Genomic DNA, 7,184 nt, shown 5'->3' on the forward strand with positions numbered 1-7,184 from the left:
AGTCCTAGGTTCGAATTCCACCAAGGACAACATCTGCAAGGAGTATGTATGTTCTCCCCGTGTTTGTGTGGGTTTCCTCCCACATTCCAAAGACATGCTGTTAGGGAATTTAGATTGTGAGCCCCATCGGGGACAGTGATGATAAAGTGTGCAACCTGTAAAGTGCTGCGGAATATGTTAGCACTGTATAAAAATAAAGCATATTATCCATTCTCCCATTGATGCGGTGAAGTATTCCTGTGCCCTTAGCAGAGAAACACCCCCAAAACATAATGCTTCCACCTCCATGCTTGACAGTGTTCTTTGGGTCATAGGCAGCATTTCTTTTCCTCCAAACATGGCGAGTTAATGCCAAAGACATCACTCACAGAATCATCCAGGTGTTCATTGGCAAACTTCAGATGGGCCTGCACATGTGCCTTCTTGAGCAGGGGGACCTTGCGGGCACTGCAGGATTTTAAACCTTTACAGTGTAATTTTTTTCTTGGTGACTGTGGTCCCAGCTGACTTGAGATCATTAACATGTCCCCCCCTGCGTAGTTTTAGGCTGATATCTCACCTTCCTCATGATCAAGGATACCCCACGAGGTGAGATTTTGCATTGTGCCTCAGATCGATATCGATTGACAGTCATTTTCAGGGCTGTGGAGTAGGAGTCGTGGAGTCGGAGTCGGAGTTAGTTTTGGTTGGAGTCGGAGTCGGAGTCGGTAGAAATGTACCGACTCCAGCTTTAAAAAAAATGTATTAATATTTCATAATTGAACTTTCATATGAATTTTATAAATGTTACTCAAATATATATGTTCTATCAAACTATGAACAACAGTGATAAGCAGTTCTGCTGAAGATAGAGACATTTCTTACTTCTTGTGTGTCACTGTTCTCCACTGCCCTTATCTAATCTTATACTTGGTTAACCTCATGCTGCCCCAACCCCCCTACTTACAATGTATGAAACTGAAAGTGTTGCAAATTCTTAGTAGTAAAGCTCCTCCTCTAGACTAGATCATACTAGGTGTGCGTCTTCCAAGCATCTCACAGCTGCCTGCTACTCAGAAGAGGAAGACTGTAAGAAGTATTATCCTTTCAACAAACTTTGCATCAGTTAACTGTGAGTACATGAGGAATAATAACAGTATTACTGACCACTATATCAGTTGTACGACCTGGCAATAATTTTGTACAATTGTTTTTAGGAAAAACAATTGTCATTTGGATTGTGAATGCAGAATTAAAAACCTGAGACTGTCAAAGAAGCATCACATTAAATCAGCTGTATTTGAACATTTCACCATCACTCAAGATAGAAAACATTATGTCTGTCAGTGTATGACAAATGATCCAGACGAAAACAAATGCTGTGAAGCCAAGATGAGTGCATATTCAGGCAAAGATAAAAATGCTCCTACCAGAGCTTCTAATCTAAAGAGACATTTACAGCGCTTTCATCCAGAAGTACTGAAAGCAGTGGATGAGAAAGACTGCATCCAAACCAATGAACCAGTGCCCAGTTCTTCCAGCCAAACAAAGGAGCAGAGAACTTTGCAGCCATCAGTTGCAAGATATTTTGTCAGTGACAAAGTTACTGTGACAATGACAGTAGATACATTTAAAAAACAGATCATAGAGCTTGTTGTAAAGGATAGTGTGCCTATTTCATTATTTTCACGACCAGCTTTTATGTGTCTGAATGGGGAAATGGCCCGCAAGCTTGGTGTTTCTCTGGAGAGAGAGAGTATTAGAAAATTAGTAATCGAAGAAGCTTTTAAACAAAAGGAAGAACTTAAAAAAACTCTCAAGGGACGCTTTCTGTTTCTTAAAATGGATGCCTGCACACGTCACAGAGTGAACTATTTTGCCATCAATGTCCGATTTGTTTGTGACAAAAATGAAATAGTTACCAAGACATTGGCAGTAAAAGACACCAAAGCTCATCACACCAGTGAGTTTCTCCAGGTCTTGGTGGAAAAGGTTCTGCAAGACTATGAACTTAAAAAAGAGCAAGTTCTTTCTGTCGTAACTGACAATGCTTCAAATATGATAAGTACTATTAAGCTAATGAATGAGAGTAATGATGGTGACCAGCAGCTAGAAGAACATTCTGGGTCCACAGACACAGAAATGTTTGAAATAGAGGAACACAGTATTGTAACTGAGGAGCAAACTGAAGTTGCTTCAGATGAACAGCAACATAATAGTTTAGATGATCTTGTTGAAACTGTGTCAATATGTTCTTTCATTCATCACATGCGCTGTGTTGTGCATACGCTACAGCTGGCTATAAGAGACAGTCTGCAAGAAGGACATGCTGCTGCACTGATTGGCAAGGTGAGAAAATTGGCTACTGTTGCCAGAACCCCTAAAGTTGACTCAATTTTGAAGAGACGTGCTGGAAAAGGGGCAATTATTGATCAAGCCACACGATGGGGCAGTACTTACTTAATGATTCAGCGCATGGTTGAACTGAAAACCTTTCTTGTAGACATGGCTAACCCTCAACTGACGCTAAATGAAAGTCAGTGGAATCAGGTGACTGAGCTGGAAAAATTGCTAGAGCACCCATTTACAGTGACTAAAAAATTACAAGCAGAGGACTTAACTCCAGGTATTTTCTTAAAGGAGTGGAAGAACCTGATGTTTCGCCTGTCCCAAAGAGGAGGGTTAATTGCAAGTGGCATTGCTACATCAATGAAACGGAGAGAGGAGCTACTATTACAAAATAACATTCTTTTGGCAGCTGTTTATGTAGACCCAATGCATCGGATTCTTCTAGATGATCAACAGCTAAGTAAAGGAAAAGAAGCTCTGTTTGAAATAGCAGTAAGGATGAAAGGGTTGCAGAACAGTCAGGAGGAACAAGAAGAATTTGGTCGTCCTGCCACATCTTCACCCTCATCATCAACTGATGAAGAATTTAATTTCGAAAAATATTTGGATCACAAGGACCGTGCAAAGCGTTCCCGCATAGAAGAAGAGTCATCCCCATCAAGGAACACAGCCAGTACATTTCAGCAGAATTTTTCATGTGCACTAAAAGAAATTGAGAAATTTGACCGTTTATCAAAAATAACAGTGCAACAAGCGATTCCTCTGTATCCTGACATTGTCAGAGATGTTGCCCGAGTGGTTACTGCTTTGCCACCAACACAAGTTAGTGTAGAGAGGTTGTTCTCTGCTCTCAAAATAATTAGATCAGATTTGAGGGCATCCATGAAGGAGGATCTGACAGAGGCAATACTTTTTCTGAGGACAAATTTATAGATTTCTTCTTATTAACTGCATAAAAGTGTTTATTGCATACTTACTTACAGTTTAGAAAAGTTTATAAAAGTTATTTGCTACATTCTAATTGTATTCTAATAAATGTAGTTTTTGCTCTAAGTGGTCTGATTACTTATATGATGGTGAGAAACTGAATAAGCACGATGTTTAATATTTTACAACAGTAAATTTGTTGTTATGAATTGGCCATTTATGAAGGAGTCGGAGTCGGAGCCGGAGTCGGAGCCTGATAAAATCCAGGAGTCGGAGTCGGAGTCGCAACTGTGGCTTACAGACTCCACAGCCCTGGTCATTTTGTATTTCTTCCATTTTCTTACTATTGCACCAACAGTTGTCTCCTTCTCATCCAGCATCTTTCTTATGGTTTTTTAGCCCATTCCAGCTTTGTGCAGTTCTATGATCTTGTCCCTGAAATCCTTATAAGGGTATGTTTCCACGGACAGGAAATGTTACGGATTGGACGCTGTGTACAGCCACAGCGTCCAATCCGAAGCGTCCAGATGTTACAGCATAGTGGAGGGGATTTTATGACATCCCATCTCAACTATGTGTTCAAAGACGCAGATGGCAGACCTGCGTATACGCTCATGCGGTGCATCTTTCTAGACTGCAGCATGTCTATTTATCTTGTGGAGATGCTCAGTCTCCGCAAGATAAATTACAATATGTATCGGATGCGGTGATTCCGCATGTGTTCAATGAACACGAGGAATCACCGCGCGTACAAAAGCTGGCAGCACTTTGGACGGAGCTGTGTCCAAAACGCTGCATACACGGAACTTGGAAACATACCCTAAAGCTCTCTGGTCTTGCCCATGTTGTAGAGGATAGTCTGACTGATTAATTGAGTCTGTGGACAGGAGTCTTTTATAACGGCTCATAATCACTTGTGAGAGACTCACACGATTCTCGTGCGAGTCATTCGCATGAAAACCTGGCACTGCCGCTGCCACTCGGACTGGAGCGTGCGGCTACATGTATGAGCCCTAAAGGTGACTATGTAAAACACCTGTTTTTAATGCAGGTAACAAATTGATAAGGAGCATCTAACTGGTCTGTAGGAGCCAGAACTCTTAATGGTTGGTAGGGGATTGAATACTTATTTCTCACTGCAAAATGCAAATAAATTGATATAATTTATACAGTTGTGATTTTTCTGGATTTTATTTTTGATATTCTATCTCTCAATGTTAACATTAACCTATGCTTAAAATTATAGCCTGTTCATGTCTTTGTCAGTGGGCAAACATACAAAATCAGCAAGGGATCAAGTACTTACTTCCCCACTGTACATGTCCCTCTGTCTTTAGAAGTTGAGCAGTATGTCCTTCTGTGACCGTGCCTATGTGACATGCCCCCACCTACTCCACCGAATATGTTTTTTTAGTAGGGTTTTAGGTGGGGGGGGCAATTCTGACCATTGCCATGGAACCAGATGATTTTTATATGCTCTTCTGCTCTCTTCCATATACCTTTGCAACAAGTGATTCACTCCAAAGCAGCTTTAACCCTTTAAGGACCAATTGATTATTTCGCTCTTGTGTTTTTGTTTTTCCTCCCCTTCTACCAAGAGCCGTAACCTTTTCCTTTTGCTGCCAACCTAGTCATATAAGGAATTGTTTATTGAGGAACAAGCCGCAGTTTTGAATGACACCAGTTTACTGTATATAATGTACTAAAAATATTCACTCTGCTGTGAAATGGTAAAAAACGCAATTTTGGAAGGTCTGACTTTCATATTGTTTTGACCTCAGTACAATAACAGTGATACTAACTTGCAATTTTTTATTACGTAAAAAAAAATGTAGAAATTTGTATAAAAAAAAAAATTGTGTTGAAATTTTCTGAGACCTGTAACTTAAATTTTTAATTTCCCATAGATGGACTTTTTCTTTGCAAGTCGACTTGACATTTTTAGTGTTGCTATTTTGGGGTACATAAAACATTTTGATTGTATTTTGGGGGGGCATTATGGCATTTCAATTTTTTCCCCTATTTCAGCTATGACTATGTGGGATAAATAGTCTTCATGTTATTAGTTTGGGCAATTATGCAGCAATATCAACATGTTATTATTTTTTATCTTTTACATTTTCCTATTTACATTTGGGGAAAAGAGGGGTGATTTAAACTTATATATTTTATGTCATTTTTTACAGCTTTAGTTAATCCCCTTAGGGAATTTGAACCTGCCATCTCTTGACCACCCATGCAATGCACTGCAATACAATAGTATTGCTCTATACTGTGAAATAGACGGAGCTTCATCCAAGGCTGCCATATCATCCTATAGAGCTGCAATCTTGAAGCCTTTTAAATTCTGTCACACTTGACAGCAGCATTTAAGAGGTTAAACTAATGCCATTGGAGCCTAAACTTATCGCATCACTTACGGTTAGGTGCTAGCTATGTGAAACAGCCTTCACATAAGCTGCATGAGGCATGCTCAGCTCCTGAGCTTGTTCCATACAATGGTAGCGTTTTGTCGTCATACATATACAGCAGTAATCGTTAAAGGGTTATTTGGACCTGTTTTCAGGTTTATGCTACATAAAGGGCTGCAAAAATAAAGAGTAACAACCGAATCAAGCTGTACGCCATTTAAAAGGTATCTTGCTTTACTTTTGATAAAATCACTGTTTTTTCTACTGTAGCTCTGCTAGTCTTCTCAGTGTCAAACTTTTACTCCACCCACACCACTGATTGGCAGCCTTCTGCTTACTTTGTGCATAGGCAAAAAGCTGCCAACCAATGATGAGAGATTAAGTGGAGATCATAACTATGGAGGGCTATGTAGCAGGTAATCATATTGAGAAAAGACTAGAAGAGTTGTAGCAGATAAAGCTGTGTTATATCAAAAACGGCAGCAAGAAGTCTAGTAAGTGATCCAGCATTAGAATCAGGGTTTTTACTCTTAGTTAATACTGCTCTCAAATGGGGCAGCAAAGACCTGTGGCAGATTTACATAAAAATGAGATTTCTTTTGCTACAAGTTTAGGATACGGTTATTGTAAGGGTACATAATTGTTTCAGAACACGAGCCCATCACTTAATGAATCTAGGCCAGAGAGACTTTGGATTCTCTCTTTAGCTACGTGAGGTCTGACAATCAGATGAATGTGAGGACTATAGGTAAAGGGACAGGAGTTGGAGATTGCAATATGGACATTATTTGAGTTTCCTTTTTGGTTTATTCATTTTGACATCAAAATTAAGTGTCACATACCAATTACAGTGATTAAAATGTAATTTATTAATACAAACTAGATTCACTGTGAGTAATAGAGAAACAGTAAGAAGCAGCAATCAGGAGAGCTGTGGTACACCGCTGGCATCTGGTGGTAAATTGTGGTATGATTGTCTACAAATCATATAAGGCTTATGATATAATGTTAATAAAGTTTAATAATTATAAAATATTAAATGTTACAACTTTCTAATATACTTTGTGTCTCAATTCCTCACCGTTTTTAAGTTATTAGTCGCTCACACCTCGTCCTGCTGCCAATGTCCAATGTCAAGGCTAGGAAATCGTCCCTGCACTCCACACTGACCCAATGTGCCACTTTCACTAAGGTTACTGCATCTGTTTTTAGAACATCATTTTGGACAAATTCTGCAGCACGTCTTTTTAGGCATATATTATTTTTCGGCAAAAGAATGGACAACACGTCGTAAAACCTAGTGGTCAGTGGAAAAAGAATCACAGCATGCACGCTTTACCTCCAATACTTGGTTGGCACTCGCTCATTCACGTCTATGGGTCAGTGAAAAAATTTGGACTGTACTCGGATGACTGATATAATGTTTAAGGTGGATAAACATTTTTCTCTCTACCTCCAAGAAAATCAGATCCCACTCTTATCAAATTCTGATCAGAGTGAGATTATTGTAATCGGGCC

The sequence above is a fragment of the Dendrobates tinctorius genome, unplaced genomic scaffold (genome assembly GCF_039654945.1).
Source record: "Dendrobates tinctorius isolate UK_male_01 unplaced genomic scaffold, ASM3965494v1 ptg000169l, whole genome shotgun sequence".
Classification (NCBI taxonomy): Eukaryota; Metazoa; Chordata; class Amphibia; order Anura; family Dendrobatidae; genus Dendrobates; species Dendrobates tinctorius.